The 16,410-nt window shown below is 39.2% G+C and overlaps 1 protein-coding gene across 2 annotated transcripts in view; it reads left to right on the top strand.

The window, feature by feature from the left end:
* The first annotated feature begins 1,158 nt into the window (after nucleotides 1–1,158).
* sulf1 (sulfatase 1) overlaps nucleotides 1,159–16,410 on the top strand; it is a 43,814-nt gene continuing 28,562 nt past the window's right edge. Inside the window, exon 1 of one of the 2 annotated variants that reach the window (XM_079408765.1) lies at nucleotides 1,159–1,458. The gene's annotated coding sequence lies outside the window, so the exon portion shown is untranslated. The remainder of the gene's footprint in view (nucleotides 1,459–16,410) is intronic. The other variant, XM_079408764.1, reaches the window with a different exon arrangement.

The following is a 16,410-nucleotide window of genomic DNA, read 5'->3' on the forward strand; positions in this document are numbered from 1 at the left end:
CCATTTTCTGTTGACCTTCTACTAACATGAGGATAAAATGATTGACTTTTGATTGTCAGTGTACACCACAATTCAGTTGTTTTTAGAATTGTTTTTCTAGAGTCCTGTGGGTCCAAAGGGTCTCTATGGCATGACTACTTTGTCTTGTTTTATCCAATAAGTTATTCACAAAATACATTTAAAATTTCAGTGCAGGCATACAATGACTTTCTGTTTCAGAATTAATTTATTGAAAATAAATGTAAAAGAAAAAAAATACATTACCCTTTTTTTAAGTAATGTATACATTACTTTCCTGATATAACGAAGAAAAAATGCATCATTAAGGATAACCTTTAACTTTTTTATAAGGCAAGGTTATAAAATGCAAAAATTGCAATGCAAAAAATTTTTTACTTGTTTACATCACATTTTTTGAGCAAGTTAAATTCAAACATTTGTTGAACTTTAGTTTTCAACAACATTTCTGAAAACCAACACCAGTAAAATGATTCAATTTCTAAGAATTTGGCACATGCGTTTTATTAATATTTTGTTTACCTTAGACACTCTTATCTGCCATTGTCCCTAAAGCAAATGTTTAATTAAATTTAATAGAAAATAAGATATTAACACTGAATATTTAGTCTAGTTTCAGATAAATTACAGTGAAGCCATTTAAATCCAGTACAGCATAACAAATGGTAGTAGCTGAAATGAATGAAACTAAATGGCGCTAATGATCCTGGCTCAGTTTCTTATCTCTGGAAAATCTCTTTCTTGCTTAACTTAAGGCAGTATATTGTAAGGACAGGAATGTTGCCTAGACAGCTGAAGATTTATAACGGGGAGGTGTGAGTTGGGCAGATGTAACGGTGTAGTGCAAACGGCAGTGCATTGGGGTCTTTGCAAGACATTCTTAAACTGACCATACTCCTCCTCTTCTTTTTTGTGCAATTTGGCTTTAGAGGAAACTACATTACAACTATATGTGTGATTTGAGGATCCCCAGGCTGCTTCCATGGGATTCCTGTGAGCTACAAGTGGCAACATAACTGTTCAGAGACGTGCTGCCCTCCCTCCTCCCTTTCTCATTCGCATTCTCAATCCCCTCCCTCCTCTTCTACTCTCTCTCCTCCCTTTCTCTCTAAATCTCAGGTTACCGTGGCTGGAGTTTTTAGACATCTCTGACTAGTGTTTCCCTTATGTCCTTGTCCCTGCCTCCAGCCTGGGAAGAGCCACCCAGCACCCTTTCTGATTGGACTGGGTAGTTTGTCTTGACGCACCACTGTGCTGAGTGCTGGAGGACGTGTTTCAACAGATGGTTGGGGTTAGTGTGTGTCATCACATTGGAGAACGGATTAGAGGAGGAAGGTTGTCTTCCAGGAGCAGTGTGGTCCCCACAAACACTCTGAGGAGCTCAAGAGTGAACAACCCACAGCGAGAGCGATCAACCCCATGAGCAAGACTGACATCCAGGTAGTAACACTTCTGATTCTCCCTCTCTCCAGCTAGTTTATTTTTCCTCTGAGGGTCTGGGATTTTTAGTTTATTTGTATTAAATGTTTTTGGCTGTATCATTTGGGTCTCTCGTGTGAAGCTGAAGTGCTGTCAGCTTTGGGATTCTGTGAGAGAGATTTCTGAATGAGAGATTGTGGTTTCTAAATGACTGGATGGACGTCTTTTACATATTATGCAAGTTTCAATGAACCATCTAATTGGATTTTGACTAGATGATGACATGCAAACCTTGATTTAATTGCTTGAAGTGAATATCTCACTACAAATGATTAAGTATCACCCTCAAACTGTGCTAGTTATAAATTCTCTTACATTTGATTGTAAGTGCTTGGTCTAAGCTAGATCTACTGCAGCTTACAAACTTTAATTTGCCTATATATTTACTCACAAATTCATTTTGAGTCTGAGCCTGCACATGTTGCCGGCAAACACAAGTTTAATGCATTAGAACGGCATCAGTCATGTCTTGCATTAAGCTGACTCTGTCTTCATTCTGAACAAATGTGGCATTATGAATATCTCCTGGTCCAGGTTGTAACATATGCAAACCAAGAAGCGACTCAAAAGAAGTGATGCCACAAGTTTCACTCAACTCCACTAAACCAAAAAATAGGGAGACCTGCCGATGAAGAACTAGATGTCTAGCATTAATATGTTGCTGCCGGGCATGTATACAGCGCGAGGTGTTTGCTGAGGGGACTGTACAGCTGTAAGGGCGAGGGGGGCAGAAGAATGATGCCAGGAATGCCACAAAGACAGAGTTGTGTGAATTATGTTTATTTACACACATTAATCAGCCATGTCAACATCACTCACTCACTTATACGCTGAAATTCATTTGAGAAAACCACAAATACATCAGCACCAGTGTTGAGATTTTACAATGAAGGCAGTCATTACCAGTGATGACTGTGGGATTATGAAGGGACGTGAATTTAGGAACTCATTTCTTCTCGTTCAGTGTGTTTTCATTTCTGTGGATGTACAGTTATGCCTTATTAGTTGCTCTAACTTCATTAGTGTTTGAAAAGTCATTTGCGAGATGAAGCTTATGCAGACATTACCTTTCATTGAATCAATTTAATGCACAAGTGGATTTGATTTAATGTGAGGTTAAAAATTACCTTGCCAAATCAATCTTGATGGGTTGCATTAGTAGCCAAAACTGCTTTTCAGTATGTCTTTCTTTTACATGAGCCGTATGTAATTAGGTGTTGTAGCTCTGAGGTCTTTGAGGAGATCTGAACTAAAGTCTGTTTATGGTCTCAAACGCTTGTTTAAGTTTGAAAGCAGACAATACCCTTGACCTGTTCATTCTTTGTGAACAGAGCCATGCCATAAACTTGTCAGTTAAAGCTCTTCATCAATCACTTGCTCTAGGTGCAATTAGTTTTAAATATATGAGTCTGTATTTCCATGCACTGTTTGAAATGAATGGTACCGTCAAAAAAGAAAGTTGTCAATTGCTCGCCTGCATGTTGTTTCAAACCTGTATGACTTTTTTATGGATTGCAAAAGGAAATATTGTTAAATGTCCTGGCTACTCCAGGTTGTCAAGCTCCAAAATCATGAAACAGTGCTGTAAAAGTGGTACATTCAACTCATGAATTACATTCCAAGTCTACTGGAGCCATCTGATAGCAGACCAACATTTTGGAGCTTAACAGTTTGATTTTTTTTTTTTTTGATTTTTTTTTTTGATTTTTTTTTTTTTTTTTTTAAGTTCCTATTTAATTTTTTCATTGGAACACAAAAGGAGAAATATTTCATATCTCTTTTTCATATAACTAATGACATGTTTTTGGGATGACTTAAGGGTGAGTAAATAATGACAGAATTTTCATATTTGTGTTAACAGATCCTGATCCACGCATCTTTTAGAGATCTCTGCGGCTTTGTGTCAAAGTCTAAACAGCCGCTGCAGCTGTTGCGAATAATTTGCAGTTCCAAGATTTGGATCTGCCAACACTAATATTGTTTCAGTAGCTGTTCCGTCGTCTTGGGCGTTTGACCGGGGATCAGCTGTACCGTGAGAGTGGGACCATGAGAGAGCATGAACTCTAAGCTCTGTGTGTGTGAGAGAGAGAAGCAGGATTCGTATTGAACAACTTTGGGAATCATTTTGTGTGATTTTGAATTTAGATTTCGGTCTTGTTGTCAATGACCATTTCATACTGTGATTTAATATCCTGTATGGCTTCTCAGTTTTCCTAAGGCTTTGGACATGTGTTAAGTATTTAACCCCCTGCCGTTCATGTTCACTTACCAACTCAAATCAAAAGCAGCGGGAACCCTTGTGCCACTGCGCCGCATGGCTCTTGTGCTGTTTGAATAAAATGGCTCTTTGCTTTTAACTAGTTGCATATATTCACTGCTGTTATGTCAAACAAATCACAGTTGCCAGCATGCTGGACATTTAACAGCCTTGTATGTACGGTCCTTTCTGTCAAGTGCTGGAAAAATGGCAGCATGTGGAGGTGGTCAACGGTGCCAGCTGTTCCCAGGATCCTCTGAGGAGCACCATTGTGTTAGTTGCACAGCCATTCCCACCACATGGACATTAAAAGTCTTGTTTAGATAGGCAGTGAGAGAGGAAATTGAGCCACACTGTGTAGTAGCTGTTTCTCAGCTTAATAATAGTGTTCCTGCAGCAAGTGAGGTTGTAATTTAAAAGGGAAGGGTGGGTGACATCATAGCTGTAATTGAGAGTTGACAGTGCATGGTGTTGTCTTGCTTATCTGTAGCTCATAGCACTATTTTATTGTCTATAATTTATGATTTCACTGTGAATCTCACTGATCTCTCTTCATAGAGTGCAGTCATAATGTTAAGAACTTGTGAGAAAAACAAACAGAACAAGCTCTCAATAGTGCCCCCAAGTGTTTATAGAGCATCACACTATTGCATCAGGGTCACGGTAGGCAAATCCATATTTGGTTGCCTAGATTGCCAAGACTTGGGGAATCTATAAGTAAAAAGCAGAGTTCTGAAAAGGCCCTTCAAGAACTTGAGGCTACCAATGGTTCCTCTAGTCAAAACTTGAAAGGTTCCTCCTCCAGTAATTCCATCGAAAAAGAAAGGTTTATGGCACTTGAAATTGTATTTTGAGGCAACTTCAGAAGGTATCTAGGGGTTCTCAAAGATTCTGGCAATGGGTCAATCTGAGGAACTCCAAATGGTGTCTCCGTATACAATATTTCACTTTTTTAAAGATGGCCTCTGCTAATAATTTCTAGACTTAGGTGCTACTTAGACACCTACTTGAACCCCTTGGGGTAAATACAATTGGTAAGGTAATGGAGCCAGTCATTATTGATCTTCTTCGTTCACATTGTAGCTGGTTAACAGGAGTAGAGGCACAGATGTTTAGCTGTTTTTTGGCTTGTCCAGGGGTCTTCTGAACACTCAGGACTGGGTGACTCTGCAAGAGTCATTGTGGAGGATTGGAATGGACTAGCCATGTCTGAAGGAAAGTTAGGGCCTTTCAGTTTTGTAAGAAGTTGAAAGAGCACGGAAGCTTTTGCCAAGGAGGAGGTCAAAGGGCCCAATCTCCATTGTGCCGCCCCATGCCCTCCCCTGTATTCTTACACTTTTTCAAGTTAAATGTTGCTACCGCATGCAATCTCACACAAACTAGCCTGTTTTTACCTGCCTATGGATGGCATTCTCCATGCCATGCCAATTCTGCTGTACAGTGTTATAGAGAACAGGCAATCTTATTTAAGTTTGAAAGAAAAAGGGCCTGCCTATATCACATGCAATTAAGCAGCCGTCAGGATGCAATGGAGTGAAGGAGGCTCAAAAAGGTGGTGTGGCCAGGGGGTGATGCTTTTATCCTCCACTAATTCAGAATAGAAATGGAGAACCAACTGGGGGGAAAGAATAGGCATGCAGCTCTGTCGACAGCTCACATAATAAAATACAGCATGCGACGCTTTCAAAAACGTAACCTCCCACCCTTCCTGTTTATTTTTATTTTTTTAACTGCTGCAGGAACGAATTGAGTGGGTCCATAACGGCCTCTTTCGGACATGACAGCTCTAAGCATGCAACGTATCCAGACTCAAGCGTATTCTGTTGCTGAACGTCTTTGATTTGCTTTCATGTCTCTTTCTCGCCTTTACCATGGGGATATGAGTCTGACCTCTACCGTGGCTTGCTCTTGAGTGGAATGCCTATAAACCTTTCATTGCTTTGGGTTTGTCTCGCCAGAGCCCAACATGCAAGCCACTGGAGAGCCGTACCATCCAAATGAAGTGGTTCTGTGGTTTTCCTGTTTGGTAGCCATGGTGTGATCGATGTGGCAGTGAAGGGTAGGGTAGGGAAATTGCATTTGCTTTTCTCCTCTTTTAATTAATTTGTTTTTAATGTTTTTAGTTGGTTGACTTTTTTTTTTTTTTTTATGATACAAAAGGAAGGAATTGTTTTGTGACTGTTCCAGGACCAGTATGAAAGCCTGTTTAACTAAAAAGGCGAATCTTGACTTAATCTCTCAATATTTTTTTTTTTTGCAAATCTCACAATATAATTTTGTCTTGCACATGACATTTCCAACCGTAATTCCGATTGCTCATTTTTAATTCTGATTTCTCAAAATTGCAACCACCTCAAAACATTTATTTCTCAAAATTAATTCCTTTCGTAATCCCAACTGTCATTATTCTGACATTTCTTAAAATTTGCGATTTTATTCCTCCGTTGACTTAGCGATTATATCACAGTTTGACTTTCTTATTTTAAACTTTTTCTTATAAATTTATATACATGTCACATTTTTCACTCTCAGGTTTAAATGGACTTCCATAGGAAAGAGGCTGGCCAGCTGAGATTCCCAGAGGGCATTCCAGAGCTCTGCTCAATCTCATTTACATATGGCATGTTTTTCTCTGGCACTCAGCATTTTAGGTTTGGCCTGCTGGCTGTGAATTCGTAAATGCATGTGAATATTTGCCTGCACTTTTTTAAAATCAATCCTGTGATTTTTAAAAAGATCATACAGTCTGTGGATGGGGCGTTACCTGTAAGTACAGGTGTCAGAAAAATGCCAGTGCACTTAAAGTTAATTACATTACAAATTATGTGATCGCACGCTTAGAAAGAAGCCACACACATTCACGCCTCAAGCGCTGGCATAGGGAGCATCAGAGTACAAATTACAGGCTGCATTTCTTCGTGTGGCTGAAGAGATGGATAACAAATAGGGTTTTTTTCTTCCTTTTATAAGTAACATCCCATCGGTGTCTATAGCAGAAAGTGACTGATAAGGTCAGGGATGGGTTTTTTTAGTCGGTGTCTTTCTGCAGAGATTCTGTCTGTACATGCCCTGCATTCTGGAAGTGTACCATTTCACACTAGGACAGAAATGCTCTGACTGGGGCTTGCTGACAGAGCCCTCCATCCGCCCACTTACCCCTCCCAAAAATAGTCTGGAATTGTGTTCCTAAGCGCCCCTTGTACACGTTCAGCTTTAAGGTTGTGCTCTCCGGCCCATCTGACAACATGTAAAGCTCTGTGATGTGCACTTCTGTGGCTTTGTCATTCAAGGTGCAGCAACTAAGTTTCTTACTTTGGTCTTACTGAAAAAATAAGTGCGAGTTGAAAGTTGATCCTGGCATTAAATGGAGTAACAGTCTCTCCACTTTTAGACAGGCATATGTTCCAGTGGTGAGGCCTGTCGTGTGTGCTTGCCGGTAGACCAAGTATTTATATTTGTTTGAACACAATTCAGTTTGGCACATTAACTTCATGAGCCAATGGAATCACGTTCTAGTTCTGTTTTGACCTGACTTTGTTCTCCTTTTCACCTGTGCCCTTCTATGACTTCTGAAGTATGACTGAATTTTATGGGATTAAAATCTCTCATTACTACTTCAAGTACACAAAACCCTGAACTTGATCTTCCTAGTCAAAGAAACCCTGCTAATTTGTTTTGACAAGTGTTCCAGTAGGAATATTCATCAGTCATTATCAGATGGGTCATTTCATCTGTATACATCTGTGGCCAGGTCTTTTCGCCTGCCCATATCAACAACAAATTGGCCTCCAAGGCACAGAACCCCCATGGCATAGATGTGACCCAGTAGCACCCTTTTCTATAGTGAGGGATTTATGTCTTCAGGCTTGTAATGGTGCCACGCGTCTTCAGTCAGCGAACGGCACATATAATATTAGGATCACTTAAGAGGCAAGGATACTCCAGCTCAAACAGATTTGCTTGGCTCCCTATGTTCTTCATGTGGGAGCTGGCTACTGATTTCATGGAAAATACATTGACGTAACCGTCCTAAATAAATAAATCAGTGGAAAATCACTGAAGCAATTTGAATATTTTCTTTATGTGGCATTTTAATGTGTTTGGTGTATTTGTCTCTGGGAGGTTCCCTTTAACTGGTTTTATATTGGAATCTGGATCTGGAGTTATAAAAAAAATCTATTTTTATTTTTTTTTTTCCTATAGTGATGTATGTTTTGTGGAGAATATGAATCGAACGTCAAAGGCTCTGAAAGAAGAGCATTTCTCAAGACAAAGAAGCACATTTATTATGGAATGGCTGGTTGCAGCTGTAATTAATTTTTCTCCCCCTCCCACCAAAGACCCGTAAAATGCTTTTACTGTGTCTGTTTCTCTGTTATTTGTCATATACCAAGTTGATCAAAGGCCAAATGTTTGACATTGCTCCTCCTCCATTATGCTGTCTTTGGAGATCTGCTTTTTTGCTTCTTTCATTAACCACATACTTAAAGGAATGGCCTGAAAACCTCTCCAGCGAGACCTCCCAGCTGACCGAGAGAGGCGAGGATGGCTTGCTTCAGCTGCTTCAACTCAAGCAAAAACGGCAGGAAGAATCTCCGTTAGGACACTGCCAAATTTGGTCAGAGCTGATTCAATCTTACCTGGCAATTGTAGTCGATTGTACTTGCGTTTAAACAGCAGGGTAAGATACCGGAGAATGTCGAGGAGGTCTGAAGCTTTGACTGGGTTATGCTGCGCCGACTTTGCAGGTGGCTAATGAGTTGGGCCTTCATAAGAGAAAGCTAATCTCTCCCAAAGCCAAGCCGAGGAGGAGCTGAATGGAATTTGCTTAGCTCTGAATTCTGCACCCTGTATGTTTAAGCCTGCTCGCTCTTTCTCTCTCACAGTCGTTGAGATGCTGCGCGGCACCCACCGAGAGTCACGTATGCCGCGATAGAGGTCACCCATAGCTCCGCCATTGCTTTCAGACAGCGTGACTTTAGGGGCCTCTCTGCTGCTAGTATATTGGATTATGGAAAAATCATAAAACTTGCTCTAGCCCCCCTGCCTTGGCATTCAGAAATAAGAGGTAGTGATGTGTGCTTAGTTTGGAGATTAGAGAGGGGTTTTGGGTGGGCTTTAAGGTGCGAGTGAGGCCCAGTGGATGGGGTTCTTGAGCGACGGCACGGTCGACTAACATCAGCTGCAGCTGGGTGTGGGTGTGTGTGAGACCGGTGTCACTGGAGAACCTGTTAATGTGAGCTGGCATGGCAAAGCAACTTGGCAGCCTGGGGAACTAAAGTGGCTATGGCATCAATCTTTCAAAGTCTTAAGTGCTCAAACTGTCTGCACAAGTTCACAGAAGAACAAATTACTTAATCTTTTTTGTCTACCACTGTCCTAATATTCTCTTTCTTCCATCTAAATCCGGATTTTTGTCCTGACCAGCTGCCACTGGACAGGTTTTTATTTGTTTTGTGCTGGGTAGGCCGTACTCTCATTGGTCCAAATTCCTGTTTCCCACAAGACTTTGAAATCTGTGGGAGGCAGATTATTTTAATGACATTTACATGCGTTAATAATGAATGAGATGGGATCTGTCATGTAACAGGACCCCAAAGCCTCCACTCTCTTTTGAGTCCTATTGGAGATTAGCATAAAACTTGTTTTCCATGAAAGGCACTGCTATTTGCTCTAACCACTGGCATAAAAGCTTTGACAATGTGGTTTCAAACACTAACAACTCTGCTAAATATAGTCCATTGCCTGTAAAAATGTGTTGCATAAAAGCCTCTAAGAAAGAAACATAAAAAATGAAGTAATAGTTCATAGTAGTTCATGTGTATCTTCTAAGACTCTAGGCTTAAAAAAAATACTACATAACCACTAGAATTTGGTTGTTTTAGTCCATTTCTTTAAAAACCACCAGATAACTCTGTCAGGATGGAGAACTTTGGCCTACAGGCGTCCATATGGCATGCACTCTTATTTGGACAGTGGCGTTTTTATGCTGGCTGGCATTTCACTGTTGACAACTGCAGCCACTCCTGATTTGATTTGATTTTGGCGGTTTGCTCAGCTGTTCCAGCAGATAGAAAAGCTTCTGTTTCTTCAGCACAAGTCAAGTCTCTAGATACACACACAAACATGGTAAGTGCCAAAGAGAAAAACTACCCTGGCACATCAATGGGATGTTTCAAGCACACAGCCTTGCATTTGAAAGAACTTTTTTGGAAGACTCCTCCTATTGGGGTAGTCTGACTACCAGGGCAAAGCTCTGGTTTGTATAGGTGGCCTTTGTCATGGAACTTATGTAGTCATTCAAATGTAGAAATGGGGCGTTTTCTGTTTGGGTGATTTTATTCAGATTTATTTGTGTATAAATGCTGTAAAAATCTTGATGTGTGGTATAAAGTAATTAGTTTTAAATGCAATACTTAGATTTGAGGTGATTTGGAACTTCTGAGAACCATCACAATGTCATTAAGGTGTATATTGGTTTTAGATATTATAGTTTTTAATTTATAATTTTCTATTCATGAAAGTTTATATTTATATAAAATGATTGTAATTGAGATGTTTTTGTCTATTTTGTAAATCCTTTTTAATTTATAATTAAAATGATTAAAGGTTGATATTGGGTAGTTTACTACATACTGTGATTTAGAAACTCTTGAATACTTAGTACAGATGAGATTGTGATCTACTAAACTTCCTCAGCTGAATCTTCTTTCAGTGACTGTAATCCAAAAAAAAGTTTATTTTATGAGCTTTCAGGCAGAGTAGCAAAGTTGCACGTGGTTTTCTCATTTAGAAAAGGTGTTTGAGTGTGAGTCAGTTGGCATGGCCGACATTCATGTGACTGCAGTTTATCCATTCGCTCTGTAATGATTAGTTCGAATGGTCCAGTGATGTGAGAACAAACTGAAGCCACTTCAGTCAGATTCCACATTCTTCTTACCACATAATCAGTCGTCTGTTCCATTAGCGAGAACAAAATGTGCACCGAAGTTGATTGAGCAAAGAGTTACATTTGGGTACCCACTCTAAAACTGGTCACATAACACTAGTTTTGTTGGCTTTCCTCGCTCCCATGTGGATGGCTCTTGTTGATGGAGGCTCATGCGGTGTGCCTGATCACATTCTGCCAAAACACTGTAGGGTTTGACATTGTGGATGGAGCAGCAAAGTACTGACTGATTAAAAAAAAAAAAAGAAACGTTCAAAATCCAAACCTAAAAAATTCTGTGGCTAAGTAATCATTTCTCTCCCAATGGGAATAATCAGCATACAGAAATATGCAAACAGAAACTGTCATCTATGTGCAGTCTCATACAATTCAAACAGCCTGTCTTTTCTATATAAAACTTTCCAGAAGATCACCCAAGTGAGGGGAACTTCACCCAAAAATTAATATTCTCATCTACTCAATCTCATGTCATTCCAAAGTCATCTTTCTTTTGTAGAACAAAAATCATTAAAAATAAAATTTTAGGAATTTTTTAATTTAATATTTTTTCTCCAATGAAAGTCATTTTCACAGTGATATTTTTGCATTATTTATATACTATTATTTTTTATTAATATTTTGAATAAGCTTATCCCGTTGACTTTAATTTGATAATGTATATATTTTTTTCCCTCTACAAAAGGAGAAAAGGGTAACACTTTATTTTAAAGCCTTTATGTATGATGATTTATGTTTTAATGCATTATGCCATAATGCACCTTATAATACATTATACAAGCTCACGAATAATTGTAACTACATTATAACATCAATTCATTGTTACACTATGCATTTTTCAACAAGACATAATGTACTACAACACACATTATGAATAATTATAATGCGTTATACCCTTTAATACCCTTTATAATGCATTATACATGAATATATTAAGTAAAGTGTTAACGAAGAAAGTTATAAAAGTTTGGAACAACATATTAGGTAACATTTTAGTATAAGGACCAGTTCTCACTGTTAACTAGTTGCTTGTTATCATGCCTATAATTAACATATTGGCTGTTTATTAGCACATATTCTGCATGAACACATTCTACATCCCTAGTCCTACCCACTACCTAAACTTAACAATTACCTTACTCACTAGTAATAAGTAGCAAATTAGGAGTTTGAGGTAAAAGTCGTAGTTAAAGGGTTACTCCACCCCAAAATGAACATTTTGTCATTAATCACTTACTCCCATGTCATTCCAAATTTGTAAAAGCTTCATTCGTCTTCGGAACACAAATTAAAATATTTTTGATGCATTCTGACAGCCCTCTGACCCTCCCATAGACAGCAATGTAATTAACACGATCAACGTCCAGAAACGTAGCAAGGAGAGCGGTAAAATAATCCATGTGACATCAGGGGTTCAACCGTAATTTTATGAAGCTTAGAGAATACTTTTTGTATTTGCAAAGAAAACAAAAATAATTACTTTATTCAACAATTCGTCTCCCTCGTGCCATTTTGGAGAGTATCCACTGAACGCAAGTAATTAATGACAATTTTCATTTTGGGGTGGAGTAACCCTTTAATAGGTTGTTAGTAGCAAGAATTGGAATTGATTATAATAATTGACCACATTTTTTTCTTTACTATAAGGTACTATAAGTGTTTCTTTGCAAATGCACAAAATAATTGACAAGCGTCTGAGACAGGTGATGTTTCAGGACACCTAGTTCAGTGATATCTGTCAGGTAACGGGATATTTTGAGCGTGGTCCCAAAAGAATCACTTTAACAGCGTCGTTAAAGTAAAAATCTTGCCTTGGACTCTTTGATAATTAAACTGTAACTGTCACAACCAATAAACTGTGACGTGTTCTTACTGCTGATTGTTCTCCAGTGACTTGGCTTCTGTACAGGCACATTCTGTGGAGAACATGGTGCGAGCGAAGTTTCTATAGTGAGGGAATGGAAAGGGGGATTAGCCCTCGAGACTGTCTTTGTCTATGGAAACCTTGCATTTATGAATGGCTGACTCACTATTTACCAGTGCCATCTGGTTTGATTTATGGTTGTTCTTGGCTCACGAGGGACTCTCATTTGCAATGAAGATGCACAAACAACTTTGCCATGGTGAAGGATGAGTTCTTGCATGGCGCTCTGGTTTAAAAGGAATTATTTCAAGTTGACAGGGATCAGGGTTTTCATTTAAGTGATTTTTAGAAGCTGATCGCACAAGTTACGAATGTGGCCTGCCATTTTCGTCTTCCTGGACGAAGGATTGACAGAAACCAGACTATTCGTGATGCTGTCTAGATGTTATAAAACCCAGCGCGGTTGGAAAGAATGTGCCGGGTCATGACATTCTGATCTTAATCGTGCGGCCTCTTCCTCAGGAACTCATCTATCCTTACCTGTGAAGCCTGTGAATTCGGTGTCACTCGTTTCCAAGAGTCTTTTGAGAGTCCAGGTGCTTGAGGTTTGGGTTAACCACCCCACATTACCACGTGGGTCAAAGGGGGTTCAGGGCGCATGAAAGTATGTGGTTTGGGCCTTCACCACAGGCAGCAGTGGCGGCTTTTTGCTTGCCAAGAACCTCTGAGCCGCTGTCTCTGATAGCACTACATGCTAGAAAACACCGCTTTGAGGTTAGGAAGGGGGGCTGGATGCCTTAGTATGCACGGAGGGGGGCTGAAAGCATAGTGAAATCATAAAAGTACAGATTTTGGATCACATTGAAGGACCCTGGTCCTGTCATCCATTAATCTGAAAATTGCACCTCTTTCATATGGGGCTATTTTTTGGCAGCTGTGTGTGTGTGGCTTGAAAAGTCCAATAGTAGCCTTTTTGTTTTGCTCCTTTGAACCTTTTGAGACTTTTTTTTTCTTAATAAATCCCAAATATTATTCCCCCAGTTTAGCCCTGATTAGTACAGTAGAGGCTAATTTACTGGGTCATTTCCTCTAATCCCTAAAAACATTAAGGGCTGAGACGATGCTTGCTCTGGTGCTCGTCTGTGACCCAGAAGAAAGCTTTCTTGTGTTCTTCAGCAATGCAGGTCTACAAAGGCATGACGCTCAGCAGATGTGCGCAGACCCTGGACCACAACTTCAAATAGTCTCAGGTTGCTATGGTTTGTGTTATACAATTATTATAAATTTGTTTATAAATGCATTTTAAAAAAAAAATTATTTTAAGAATTTTATCGTACAGTATATTTCCGCATGTTCTTTTAAAGGGGTCATATGGTGCTCTATTCAAGATCATTATTTTGTGTATTTGGTGTAACACATTATTTTTCAAATACTATACATTGTAGTTCCTCTATGCCCCGCCTCTCTGACACGTCGTTTTCTACAAAGCGCCTCCTTCCGCCAAGCACAGTCTGCTCTGATTAGCCAACTGATCCAGTGCATTGTGATTGGCCGAACACTACAAGCACGTGTCGGAAATGTAACGCCCTTTACCATAATCGCGAGCTTCAGCTTTCAAGTTAGTTTTACCATCAGTTCAAGCCTTCAAGTCTGAAAGGGGAATAGAGATAGACATAGTGATGATGCTCGTATGTATTTGCAGTACACAAGCCGTGGTTAAGACGATTTCTGATGGGCTGTACATTCTGCTGCTATGTGACCCTATTCCCCTCTCACACACACACACACACAAGACGCGTTACGCTCAAAACTCCGCATTTGAACAGTCAATAGCAAATAACTAATATCAAACTAATAACAAAACATACTTGCAGTCGCTGATTCAGAAGCACCAGTTTGTCATAGCAAAGCCGGAATTGACTCCTTTTTTTTTAGAAATGGCCTTCATGCACAGCCAGCCTAGGTTCACGAAACTGTCATCCATAAAATGCGTTGCACAAATTCAAACATTTGGGTTGTTCTGTTCTTTTGTAAACAAATCTTAATCAATGATTTCTAATTGTATCTATTTTCGGAAGGCCAAATAAAGAGATTTTGCTTTCACATAAACCACACCCTCTTTCTTTGCGTGCACATTTGGGTGGCATTACGCAAATATTTCCACATCGTGACGTAGACATGTGGGGGCGTGTTTGAGGCGTTTCAGTCCAGTCTGGATCAGCCTTCTCTTTTAGATGGAATAAATCCTTTTGTGGGAGACTTTGAGCTTTGTAACTCTTCTTATCTTATAAATGATCTTATGTATTTACACTAAGTGCAAATAGCAATGGATTCTATTTACACAGTTAAAATAGCAGGATTTTTTGCTATTTATACTACTTATTGCAAATAGTGGCAATTTTCTGCTCCTCGGTATTGTAGTACATTATGGTATGCAACAGTAACTTATTGAGTGTAAATTATCATTTTAATTCAAGTTATTGAATTGATGCCACCATATTGGGACAATAAAGCCATCCTTACACCTACCCTAACCCTCCCCGATAATTTATTTTCAATTTTTTTTTATTATTTTCAATTTTTTATTGAAAATAAATGCCTTTCCGATGTGATTTTAAAAGGGAGAAAAAAGTTTTACCATCTACACCACTGGAGCTGTTGTTAAATGATTGCCTTTTGTAGTTTTGACTATCCCAATCACACGTTGGTGGGTGGAGTTAGTGTAAATAGCTTCTGCCAACAAGGTGGGCTATTTGCACTTAGTGTAAATAGACACTCCATTTGTTTTGTTTTTTTGTTTTGAAACCACAATAGAAAAAATAATTATTGGCTTTATATTATCCAGAATTTTAATATCAGTGCATGGCCTAGCAATACTATCCTCTTGACTTGTTCATTGCAGGAGTATAACTTCAGTTCAGTTTAGTTATCTGGGCACTATATCTCACTGTACTTCAATATAACTGACTTTTAAATAGTTGCATAATGTTTACAGCAAGTGAACTGGAAGTACTTTTTGTTCTGCACATTACAAGCACATTATCCAAATAACAGTTTGACTAAGCCAGAGGAAGTCGCCAGGTTTTCCGCTGAAGGCTTCAGACACAAACATCACATCATTTTTGCATACCAGCCCAGTGCTGATTCAGTGTTAGAGAGTCATGGAAGTGTGGAAGCTTTGTTTCCCATTATTCATGGAAATGGAAGATGGCAGGTCTGTTTTTCGTAGGCAAAGGGTCAGTGGAGGACTCGCGCATCAGAGATAAGTAGTGGTTTATGTTCTTGCCAGTGCCACCAACTGGAACACATTTTCACAGTAATGAGGGTAATTAAAACTAAATTATAATTCACGACCCTTTATTCCTCCAGAGAAGAAAATAGAAGAGTTATTTTGGGTTGACTGTATTCTAAAATTACAGTGCTGGAATGAGGGTGAATGTGTCATCTTTGAGGACAGAGACAGTTTAATTCAGGGTTGCTTGAGGAACACATGATTGAGCTAAATAGCACAGTATTGGCTCTTCATTTTATATGTGGACTTTTTTTGGCTGGTGTTATTAATGTTAGTTTCAAATTGCTGGAGGTACATCACACAATAGTTAATCTTGTAGTGTCACACGAGAATGTCAGCGAAAGGACTCATTTAGCACTTTAAATTGAATACTGATGCTGAAATGTCAATCTAATTTTCACCATTTAGACATAAAACGGATGATAGAAAGGAAGCATGCGCATGAATGAACATTTGAGGGACTTCTCTATATATTTTCAGGGCCTTAAGAGGTTGAGATCTGGAAGTCATACTGTGTGTGCGCATGCACATTCTGATCTGACTGGACCCTGCCA

This window comes from Barbus barbus, assembly GCF_936440315.1.
Source record: "Barbus barbus genome assembly, chromosome: 46".
NCBI classification, from domain to species: domain Eukaryota; kingdom Metazoa; phylum Chordata; class Actinopteri; order Cypriniformes; family Cyprinidae; genus Barbus; species Barbus barbus.